The 12313-nt window shown below is 45.3% G+C and overlaps 1 protein-coding gene and 1 pseudogene across 2 annotated transcripts in view; one reads left to right on the top strand and one right to left on the bottom strand.

Moving 5' to 3' along the window:
* MTCL1 (microtubule crosslinking factor 1) overlaps positions 1–12313 on the top strand; it is a 125854-nt gene that overhangs the window by 14680 nt on the left and 98861 nt on the right. The window lies entirely within an intron of this gene.
* LOC111162987 (small ribosomal subunit protein eS27 pseudogene) lies at positions 7371–7743 on the bottom strand (annotated as a pseudogene).

Here is a 12313-nt window from a genome sequence, read left to right as displayed (position 1 = left end):
ATTGATCTTTATTTCTGTTTTTGTGCCAGTACCATACTGTCTGGATTACTGTAGCTTTGTAGTATAGTCTGAAGTCCGGGTGCCTGATTCCTCCAGCTCTGTTTTTCTTAAGATTACTTTGGCTATTCGTGGTCTTTTGTGTTTCCATACAAATTGTGAAATTTTTTGTTCTAGTTCTGTGAAAAATGCCATTGGTAGTTTGATAGGGATTGCATTGAATCTGCAGATTGCTTTGGGTACTATAGTCATTTTTACAATGTTGATTCTTCCAATCCAAGAACATGGTATATCTCTCCATCTGTTTGTATTATCTTTAATTTCTTTCATCCGTGTCGTAATTTTCTGCATACAGGTCTTTTGTCTCCGTAGGTAGGTTTATTCCTAGGTATTTTATTCTTTTTGTTGCAGTGGTAAATGGGAGTGTTTGCTTAATTTCTCTTTCAGATTTTTCATCATTAGTGTATAGGAATGCAAGAGATTTCTGTGCATTAATTTTGTATCCTCCTACTTTACCACATTCACTGATTAGCTCTAGTAGTTTTCTGGTAGCATCTTTAGGAAGCTCTATGTATAGTATCATGTCATCTGCAAACAGTGACAGCTTTACTTCTTCTTTTCTGATTTGGATTCCTTTTATTTCTTTTTCTTCGATTGCTGTGGCTGAAACTTCCAAAAACTATGTTGAATAATAGTGGTGAGAGTGGGCAACCTTGTCTTGTTCCTGATCTTAGTGGAAATGGTTTCAGTTTTTCACCATTGAGAACAATGTAGCCAATATGATTTAAACACAGATTTCTTTTAAATTTTAAGGAGTGAATGTGTTCTAGCAAAGCAGTCTAGACAGTGCATATGTATTTTTTTTCATTTGCTACAGTAATGCAAATCCTGTTTTCTTGTTGACTTCCATTATAAGATTAAAGCCGAATGTTCTCTTGGAAAGTATCCTGCCTATTGATGAAGTTCAAAACTGTTGGTGAGGGCTTTAAGATGATGGCTAAAGCCAGTGTGTTACCTGCCAACAGCGTCACTTAGTACTTCATGGTTCCTTTGGATTTGTTTCCTGATTCAGCCAGTCCTCGGTCATCCGTCCATCTGCCCTTCCACCCACACTTCACTCAGGCCCTGACTGGGCCCTGGGGGAAGTGGATGTGAATATGGCAGCACAGGTGCTGCCCTCAAGCTGTTTACTGATCTGATGCCTTATGGATTTGGGTAAATTCTGCGTATGTCGCCACTTCTGTGAAAGTGCTACGTGTTCTGTTTCTTCGTCCCTCGTCACTGTCCCCTTTGTGAATACTCTGTGGGCTCTGTCTGGGCCACTGGGGGTGCCTGTAGCAGTGCCTGCCCTCGGGGGACATCAGGGGCTCGCCGGGTGAGTGGGGGATGAAAATGAGAACGTGGAGCCGTGCCAACCTTCGCGGCGGAGGAGGGGGAACCTGGGCAGGTTTGTCCCGGTGGGTGACCCTCCTCTGGTTGTGATCTCACCTCTACACTATGCATTCTAGTAACTTACTTCCCTCTTTTCCCTTTGGTCCGAGTTTGCCAGGAGGCAGGCCGTAATGGTTCCTTTTCTCAAAATTTCCAGTTTGAGCCTGACCTTAAGGGTACGGACAACAACTTTGAAGTATATTTTATAAATTTTATATGCGTGTTTGTTTTTGTATAAATAGGTAAATTATACATACATAAGTAAATACATGTGTTGAAAGCGAGCAGGGATTCTTTTGCACACATTCAAATGGATTTGTGAAGGACCTGGCATCTGGTCGCGAAAAGCTCTTTGGGGTGAGAAATGATCACTGACATTGGAGGCCCAGGCTGGCTGTGAGGAAGGGGTGGGGCGCTGGCCCCTCCCTTTCTTTACAGCTTAAAATTACTCAGAAGGATTGCTCACTTGGGACACAATCAAAGTATTTTATCTCCAGAGTCGCAGTCAGACTGGTGGGGCTGCATATTGACACCAAACTTTTCAACGAAGCATGAAACAGAGTCTCAGGAGGGTCGGACGCTGGTGGACCGTTTTGGAAGCAGAGAAGGATGAATCAGCCACACAGGGTTCAGAGGTGGCAGAGGAGATGCTAATCAGAAAATTCGAGCTGGGGTCTCCGTGAATGGGCCCTTTGTAGCAAAGCCAGAACAAACTTTCTTGTGGGTTTCGCTGTAGAGGGAGGATAATGTTTTCTCTGTCCTGAGCCGTACTGGTTATTGTTCGCCTCTGAAGTTTGGTAAGTGGACGATGTGCCACATTCTGAGAAAGGCCAGGGTAGTTTGTGCGTGTGTCTCCACGACAGGCCTGGTTGCAGATGTGTCTGTGCCCCTCGGAGGACAGTCACACGGTGCATCTCTGTGCCCCTCGGCTCTGTCGCTGGGGCTTCTCTCTGCAGCTGCAGACTGTGCTTTCAGCCAGCTGCCTGGTGGCCTCCTCCAGGGTGGGCTTCTGGTCACCCTTCAAACTCACTGTCCAGGAACAGACTGGTCGCCTTTGCCCCCACCTGTACCTTCTTTTGTCTTTCCCGGCTGTGTTAATGGTGCCACTGTCCTTGTAGTCACCCCTGCTTAAGTGATGGCAATTATCCTTACCCCTCCTCCTCCCCACCCTCAATTGCCGGCTGCTCTGCTTTCACGGTCTTAGAAATTCTTTCTCACTGGTACATGCTACATGGGTGAACCTCGAAAATACACCAAGTGAAAGAAGCCAGACATATTGTGTGAGTCCATTTATAGGAAATGTTCAGATAGGTAAATCCATAAACAGAAAGCAGCTTAGTGGTTTTCAGGGACCGGGGGAGGGAGAAAGGAGCCTGGCTGGGGTTTCCTTTTGGGAGATGAACTGGATGGAGGTGATGGTCACACAGCGTTGTGAATGTACTAAACGCCACTGGATTGTACGCTTTAAAATGGTTAATTTTAACCTCTTAAACATTTTGATTTTATCCACGCTTTCACTCATCTCTCAAATGAGTATTTGAGGGCAGACAGTCTGTGGTCACCACATTAAAGGATACACTACTTCTAGTCGTTCCGTTTGCTGTTTTACCTTCTGTGTCCCCCAAATCCGACCGTGTTAATGCTTGGCTTAAACAAAGAAACTTGCCTTGGGCCGCATTGTCTAGACCTTTAGCATGACACAGAGGTCCTTTCCTGCCTGGCCCATCCCTGTCGCCCAGCTGGGGTTCCCACCCCTTGGCAGGAAACCCTGCAGTGAATTAAAAGGCAGTTGAGAAGGATGAGAAGACACAGGCCCTCTGGTCCTCTTGAACTGGTAGAGGTGTGTCTTGGAAAAGTCGCTTTCTCCACAGATAGATGAGACGCTTAAAAGAAGGCTGGTAGTATTAACGCCTCTGGAATTGTCCCTTCTGGTTAACAGCTTCCTTGCTGGCTGGCTTCCTGTGCTGTTCACGCCATGTCCATGCACCCAAACCCCCATATACCACTTGTGCAAAGCTCAAAATTTTTTTGCCCTTTTTTGGGGGTGTATATTTCTTCTAGTACTCTCTCTATGGTGGAATATCTCAAAAGCTTGAAAATAGTTCACCTTAGTTTAGTTTCAACTTCCTGAAGATTGCCCAAGTGCTTTCACTCAACTGTATTTCTTTCGTTCTACTGAAAGGTTTTTTGAGTACATGCTAGACACAAATAATAACTAGCCAAGTTAGTTGACACTTGCAAGGGACAGAGGCGTGTTTTAGATCACTCCTGGGAACTAGGGTTAGTGAATGGAACCACAGGAACCAACTAGCCGTCAGATAGCTCTTGGGGGACATCTTTCATCACCATTCAGGACATGATACTGATTCCCTGGGTTTGGTTGAGACTCCTTTTGTGCCAAGTAAATGATCAGATTTTTTAACTGTTTTTTGAGTGCTTGAGAGGAATTGTATATGCTCCAGTTTTTGGGTGAAGATGTTGAATCCATTAGATTGAAGCCTTTAATACTTGAACTATAACTCGCGGCAGGAAGGACATTTCATACCATCACTGAATAAACAAATGGTGGAAAGGTTTCACTAAAATGCTTATTTTTTTTGCCGTATAGGATGTGTTCTGATATTTTCAGTTCTATTTTTTTTTGATGGTTGTAAGTTTAATCCATTACTAGATTGCCACAATTTGGAAAAAAGAAAAAGTATCAGATCATTTGTTAATTGTGTTGTTCAAATTTTTATATCCTTTATAGTTTTGTTTGCTAAATACATCTCTTTAAGATGAAGATGTGTTAAAATCACCCATTAGAATTCTACATTTAAATTTTCTTATAATCTGTCACTTTGCTTTTTAGATTTTCAATATGAATGCATAAAGATTTAGAACTTTTTTGTGTGATGAGTTGTTGCCTTTATCATTTGATAATGACCTCTTTATTCTGATGTCTTGCTTTTTGCTGTAAGTTCTATTTTTTCTACACCATTATGTTTTAGGTGTATTTCTTCTGAATGAACTATAGCTACCTTTTTTAAAAAAAATGGAATCTGGGAATCTTTTTTTTAAACTTGTGAATTTAATCCAGTTACATTTATTGTGGTTATTAATGTGTTTGAATTTATTTCTGTCATTGTATTTTATGCTCTCTATATTCCATGCCTTTTCTTTTTTTAACATCTTTATTGGAGTATAATTTCTTTACAATGATGTTAGTTCCTGCTTTATAACAAAGTGAACCAGCTATACATATATCCCCGTATCTCCTCCCTCTTGCGTCTCTATCCCACCCTCCTATGCCTTTTCTTTGTTTCTTTTTTCTATTTATTTTTTTAAAGATTTTTTGATGACCATTTTTAAAGCCTTTACTGAATTTGCTACAATATTGCTTCAGTTTCATGTTTTGTTTTTTTGGCCACAAGTCATGTGGGATCTTAGCTCCCCAGCCAGGGATCAAACCTACACATGGTCCCCTGCATAGGACCACTAGACTGCCAGGCAAATCCCTCTATTTTTTAATGTTGATTTCTCTCTGAGTTTTTGTTTTTGTTGTTTTGTTTTGTTTTTTTGGCGGTATGCGGGCCTCTCCCGTTGCGGAACACAGGCTCCGGACGCACAGGCTCAGCGACCATGGCTCACGGGCCCAGCCGCTCCACGGCATGTGGGATCTTCCCGAACCGGGGCACGAACCCGTGTCCCCTGCATCGGCAGGTGGACTCTCAACCATGGCGCGACCAGGGAAGACCCCTCTCTGAGTTTTTAATTCCTGTGTTCTCTCTCTTGGTTAGGAAGTTATACATTCTATTACTATTATTTTAATGATCACTCTTACGTTTTTAACATGCATGTTTCTCAATGTCTAAAACTAATCAGTATCTATATTCTTTTCCTGAATAATACAAGCATCTTAGAAAGCTTCAACTCCAACTCCTTTCATACTATTGTTACCCAGTATTTCAGTTTCATCTTTTTAAAATCATCTCCCCACCTAAGCTGACTAATTTCATAGCTGATTCTTATTTAGACTCATTTGCACATTTTCCAGTCTGTTATCATTGCTTCTTGAGTGTTGCTCCTTCCTTCTGAGTTCAGTTTCCTTCTTGCTGATCTATTAATAGATCTTTTAGTGGTTTATTTCAGTAAATGATATTGTCTAAAATACTTTTATTTCATACTCAGTCTTGAAAGATATTTAGTTGGGCAAAGAATTCTAACACTTTGAAGATAGTATTTTTATTATCTTTTGGCCCTATTTTGCTTATCAAGAGGTCTGCTGTTAGATAATTCTCATTTTTGTAGATAATCTGTCTTTACTTCCTGGTTACTTTTAAGCTTTTCTCTGCATGTTTGGTATTCTGTAGTTTGAATCAAATGTATCTAGATTTATTTTTATTTTACTCAACACTCATTGTCAATCTGAGTTTTTGTCTTTCATAAACTCTGAAAAATTCTCACTGTTTGAATAGTCTTCTGTAGTGAAACTGTCTCTTTGAATCATGTTTCTTCCCCATCCTCTGTATTTCTTCTAGAATTCCTGTTAGTCTTATGTGGGCCTTATGTTGGCCATTCTTATTCCATCTGCCATCTCACTTACCTGTTTTGTTTTGTTTTTTTTTAAGATATTTTTATCTCTCTGTGCTACATTCTGGATAATTTCTTGTCCAAGTTACTAATTCTCTTCTTTACAGTTTTATTCATCCACTAACTTTTCATTTCTAGAAGTTTTCAAAAGTTGCTTGTTCTATTTTCATAGTTTCTTCTTTCTTCATCATCTCATAGTTCTTGCTTTAAATCTTTAAACATTTTAAAGTCAGTCTTTTTCAGTTCTGTTGAGTTCTTGGTGTTACTAAGCCTTCAGTTTGTCTGATCTGGTGACTCTTAACAGTGGATTTTATTACAAGTCCTTCTTAGTAGGAATTCCATGAAGTTTGTCGAAATGTCCTCCTAGGGAGCTTTTGTGTTGGTCTTTTCTGGAGGCCTTGGTGGTATCATTGGTCCAAATACAGTCCTTAATTTTTGGCTTGTGGAGTTGTGTATCAAATGGGTGTCAGTTGGACATTGAACTTGTATAGGCCTAGGGTATTTTCATATTGCAAAGGAGATTTTTTTCCACCACCCAGTGTCCTGAGCAGAAGCTTACTCTCCCCTCCTCGAGTGATTTTTCGTTTACTTTCAGTGGGGGTGCATCTCTGCAATGGGTTGCCTTGGTGCATTGATCGAAGCCTCTTCTTACACCCCTGGCCTATTTCTGGTAACTCCCACCATCCCCTCCTGCCCCCCTTAACACATACCCTTGTGCTCATGGTTTCCAATCCCTTAGGCACTGCGGACACTAGGGAATTTTCCTTCTTTGTGTGTGTGAGTTCAGCTGTGTATAAATTTTTGCTTGTTACATTTTCTCTAACATTCCTAGCTGTTTAGTGGGGGTGGGGCTCACGATGGCTCCCTGTGCCATGTTGCCAAAACAGGATGTGACCGTTCTTGGGCCCTGGAGTAACCCTATGTGTCCTCTGTCTCCTGACCCAGCACTTCATCCCTGCCTCCTTCTGTGGCCCCCCGACCCCCGATGGCCTCAGAACCTTTGCTTTTCATGGCTTCTCCACGTTGTGCCTCCTCTTCACTGTCTTCTCTTGGGATGGCTGCTGTGGCCTGAATGTCTGTGTTGCCTCCAGGTGCATGTTAAATCCTAATCCCCAATTAGATGCTATGAGGAGGTGGAGCCTGTGGGAGGTGATTAGGTCATGAGGGCAGAGCCTCTCCCACTTCACAAGGATTAGTGTCCCCCTAAGAGGGACCCCATACAAGCACCCTCATTCCATCCATCACGTGAGGGCACACTGGGACCTGGCCGTCTATGAACCAGGAAGCGGGTCCTCACCAGACAAGGAATCTGCCAGCATCTTGATCTTAGATTTCTCAGCCTCCAGGACTGTGGGAAATCATGTCTGTTCTTTTTTATTTTTATTTTTTTTATCCAAAATGTGTTTATTGGGGTGGTTTCCCATGCATCTTGATTCCAGGGGCTTTTAGTGCTGCTTCCGTCTGAAAGAGCACCCTCCTGTAAGCCTTGCTTTTCCTCCTGTAGGCTGGCAGAGGACGGTAGAGCAGCCAGTGCACAAAACTACTGTTTGTGCCTGGCTAAAGACGGTGGTGGTTTTATAGCATCCTGGGCATTTCACATCCATGAAGTAGGAGGTGGGGCTCTGCACCAGGCGCTTCTTCTTGTGTTTCCTCTTCTCCTCTTCTGGAGAGGGATGAAGGAGATCCTTTGCGAGAGGCATGTTCTTGTGGGGAGGTCGTCACCGTCAGAAAAGGTGAGGTCTGTTCTTTAAGCCCCCCAGTCTCTGGTATTTTGTCAGAGCAGCCTGAATGGATTAAGACAGTCTTTCTACTTTTTTCTCACCCAGTGGGTGAGGACTTTTTTCTGTGTGTCATTATATTCAGGCTATCAGGTGTCCATAATGTCTGGAAACAAAGGTGTACATACATAGTAGAGGGTTTTATTGCTGTCATGCTACACTTCAATAGCACTGTCTGTGATTTCAGAGTTTGTGGTCCCCCTTGTAAGAAAAAGATGTGTGTGGGTGAGTGGGTGTGAAGCATGTATGGGCAGAGTCCTCGTGCCTGGGCGCCTCCCGGACCCTGGCCAGGTTGTCATCGGCCGCTGTGGAGTCACTCAGGCCTCGGCCCTGGCCAGTCAGTGGACAGAAGGACGGGCAGGCCAGGTGGACGAGGCAGCCGTCCTATGTGGGAGCCTGGCGGGCTCTGTGGGCGCCTCAGGGAACACGCAGCACCTGCTCTACTTTGCTGACCTGAGTTTGGAGGGAGGGTGGCAAGCTAGAGAGCAGGATGGGGAGAGCAATCCCCGGTGTCCTGAGCGGTCTCAGTTATGTGCCTGCTAACTTAATAACGAGGTGACATGGGATGGAGTGGAAGCATGAAGAACTGGAGGTGTCTGGTTAAGTCCTTTTCCCAAACGCCGAAACGTGAGTCTGGGGTGTGTGTGTGCCTGTGCATGCAGTGTCAACACAGGGATCTGGAGGGAAACGGCCTTTGTGTGTCCTGCCCACACCCCGAGGGCAGGGGTACGATTGGACTAGAGCCCCATCAACCAAGGGAATGGCCTCCAAGTCCGGGAGATGCAGAGCTCAGAGGCCTGGAGGGTGAGGAACAGGGCAGGAAGCACAGGAGGCCTTGGCAGGAACAGCTTTAAATGCTTCAGCCATGGGGCTTCCCTGGTGGCGCAGTGGTGAAGAATCCAACTGTCAGTGCAGGGGACACGGGTTCGATCCCTCATCCGGGAAGATCCCACATGCCGTGGAGCAGCTAAGCCTGTGCGCCACAACTACTGAGCCTGTGTTCTAGAGCCCGCGAGCCACAACTACTGAGCCCACGTGCCTACAGCCCGTGCTCTGCAACAGGAGAAGCCACCACAAGAAGCCCACGCACTGCAACGAAGAGTAGCCCCCGCTCGCCACAACTAGACAAAGCCCGTGCGCAGCTACAAAGACCCAACACAGCCAAAAAAACTTAAAAATAAAATGTTTTAGCTGTAAATGGCAGTCTTGCTGTCTGGGAAGAAAGGGTGTGTGTGTGCAGTTAAACAACCGTAAATAGCACTAATGGCTGATTCACTGTTGTTGGAAGGGATGGGCGAGAGCCTGTCGAGGCCTGTGCTGGTGCCCAGAACCCGGCCCTGGAGCCATATCTTGGGGAAATCAAGGTGGAATCATATCAAGGTTTTCAATGAGGCTAGTGAAAGCCGGGCGGCCCCCTCACCGTGGGTCCTGGCCAGGCTGGGACTTACCCACGCCTCTGACCCAGCAACCCTCCCCTCTCCTCTGTCCTCTAGACCTTGGCTCAAGCCCCACCTCCTCCTTTGCTGTGAACTTGGAAGGAGGAGGCCGGTGGGCAGGTGGGCACTGGAGGGGTGGATGGGAGCTCTGTGCAGCCGCCTGGATGGGGGGCCACTGGGGAAGCTGCCGGAGGAGGAGTGGGTCCAGGAGGAAGGGCATCCGCCGCTTGCTCTGACCCACTAATGCTGCTCTATAAAATTAATTTCTACTTTGGAAGTGTTCATTAAGCTGCTGCTTTCATCTCTACTGAGAAAATTATAGGAAGAAGGAGGGCAGAATTCACCTTCAGAGTGAGCACAGGCCCTCTCAGCCCACCTCACCCCTGCTCCCCCCGGACTGTACCTGGAGTCCCACCTCTACTTAGTGACATGCAGCCCATCCTTTAAGATTCTCCCAGAAATGACACCTTCTTCTTGAAGCCTTCCCCAGCACTCTTTTTCTGAACTCTTTCATGAGGCCCTTGCAGATGCTCATGCAGTTGTAAGAAATAATACAGAAAGGTCCCATGTACCCTTTACCCTGTTTCCCCCAAGTTTTTGTTTGTTTTGGTTTTTCGGCCTCACTGCAGGGCGTGCAGGATCTTAGTTCCCTAACCAGGGATTGAACCTATGCCCCCTTTGCATGATCCAACTCATGCGAAGCGCAGAGTCTTAACCACTGGACTGCCAAGGAAGTCCCTTCCCCAAGTTTTATTAGGTAACGTAAAACTCTGGTATGATCTCACAACTAGGATATCACATTGGTTCAGTCAAGCTACAGAACGGTCCCATCACCACAGGAATCCCTCACGTTGATCTCTTATGGCCGCACCCGCTTCCCTCCTGTCCTAGCTCCCATCCTGCACCCCTGGCACCCACTGCTGTGGTCTCTGTTTCTATAATTGTGTCGTTTCAGGAATATGACAAATGGAGTCACACTGTGTAACCTTTGGGGACTGGCTTTTTTCACTCAGCAGCATTCTCTGGAGATTTGCCCAGGTTGTGGACACATCTGTGGTCTGTGCTTTTTTTTTTAATTAAAATTTTTTTAAATTTATTTTTCACTGCGTCGGGTCTTTATTGCTGTGTGCGGGCTTTAGTTGTGGTGAGCAGGGTCTAGTCTTCATTGCGGTGCGTGGGCTTCTCACTGCGGTGGCTTCTTTTGTTGTGGAGCACGGGCTCTAGGTGCGCAGGCTCAGCAGTTGTGGCGCACGGGCTTAGTTGCTCCGTAGCATGTGGAATCCTCCCAGACCAGGGCTCAAACCCGTGTCCCCTGCATTGGCAGGCAGATTCTTAACCACTGTGCCACCAGGGAAGTCCCCTTTTTTAAGAAAAATTATTTTTGGTTGCATTGAGTCTTCGTTGCTGCGTGTGGGCTTTCTCTAGTTGCGACAAGTGAGGGCTACTCTTTGTTGCGGTGCACGGGCTTCTCATTGTGGTGGCTTCTCTTGTTGCGGAGCACAGACCCTAGGCGTGGGGGCTTCAGTAGTTGCAGCACGCGGGCTCAGTAGTTGTGGCTCGCAGGCTCGGCAGTTGTGGCGCACAGGCTTAGTTGCTCCGCGGCATGTGGGATCTTCCCGGACCAGGGCTTAAACCTGTGTCCCCTGCGTTGGCAGGCAGATTCTTAAGCACTGCTCTACCAGGGAAGTCCAGCGTCTTTTTATAGCGGAGGAGTGGTCCACGGTGACCATGCACCACAGGGGGCTTAACCAGTCTGGTTGAAGGACATCTGGGTCGTTTCCAGGTTAGGGCGGTTATGAATAAAGTTGCTGTGAACGTCTGTGTGCAGGTTTTTGTGGGAACATCAGCCTTCATTTCTCTGGGATAAATGCTCAGTTCCTGGGTCACATGGTAGTTGCATTTTTTTTTTTTTTTTTAAGAAAGTGCCCAACTATTTTCTAGAGTGGCTGCACCACTTAATGTTCTCACCAGGCATGCGCAAGTGCTCCACTGCTCTGCGTCCTCACGGGCATTTGCTGTTGTCACTTCATTTTGGCCATTCTGATAGGTGATATCTCTTTGTGGTTTTAATGTGCATTTCCCTAATGGCTAATGATGTTGGATAACTTTTCAGGCCGTATTTGCCACCTGTATGTCCTCTTTGGCATCTTCATGTCTTTTGCCCATTTTCTAATTAGATTGCTTATTTTACTGTTGTGTGTGTGTTTTTTTTTTTAAACTGCTGAGTTTGGGGAGTTCTTCTAGATACTTGGTCAGATAAATGGTTTACAAGTATTTTCTCCCGCTCTGCAGTTTGTCTTCCATGCTTTCAGCAGGGTCTTCCCCAGGGCAAATGTTTAATTTTGATGTTCAATTTATAAATATTTCCTTTTATGGTATCAATTCTCAGAGCTCTGCCTAGACCTAGATTCTGAATATTTTCTCCTGTGTTTTTTTTGGGGGTGGGGTTAAGTTTTACAGTTTTACGTTTTACATTTCAATCCATGGTGTCCGTTTTGAGTTCATTTTTGTATAAGGTGTGAGACTCAGGTCAAGGTTCATTTTCTGCCTATGGGCCTCCAGTTCTGGTACCATTTCTTGAAAAGGCTGTCTTTGCTCCATTGAGTACCTTTGTCAGAAATCAGGGGACGTATGTGTGTAGGTCTATTTCTGGGTGCAGTTCTGCTCTGTTGATCTCTGCCCACACAGCTTCGATTACTCAGCTGTATAAATCTCGAAAGTGCTTCCTTGGTAGGTGTCTACTCCAGCCTGCAGTTTGAGGGTCTCACGGGATCCCTCAGTGGCATTTCGGATCTCACATCTCCGATTTATCGGGTATATATGTGTGCCTGCACGTCCTTGCCCTTGTCAGGCACTCAGTAAATATTTGTTGAATGAGTGAAGGTTTTGTCATCTTTATCTTGAGAAAGAGCTATAACATTATCTTAAAATCTCTTGGCGGGGAATTTCTGACTCTGTAAGTGATCGCCTCAGGACAGTTCATACAGACCTGAGATTCCAGGTGAGGTCAAGTATTAATGTTTTGATGACGACTGAGGGCCATCAGATCGCCCTGTTTTGTTAGCTCTGAGGTTCAGGGGGTCCCTCGCTGGGGTCGTG

The sequence above is a fragment of the Delphinapterus leucas genome, chromosome 14, assembly GCF_059928025.1.
Source record: "Delphinapterus leucas isolate spDelLeu-1000000601 "Yukka" chromosome 14, BTC_Dleu_Yukka2, whole genome shotgun sequence".
NCBI classification, from domain to species: Eukaryota; Metazoa; Chordata; class Mammalia; order Artiodactyla; family Monodontidae; genus Delphinapterus; species Delphinapterus leucas.
Note: the sequence above shows the minus strand (reverse complement) of the source record. Positions and strands in the feature narration are given on the sequence as shown.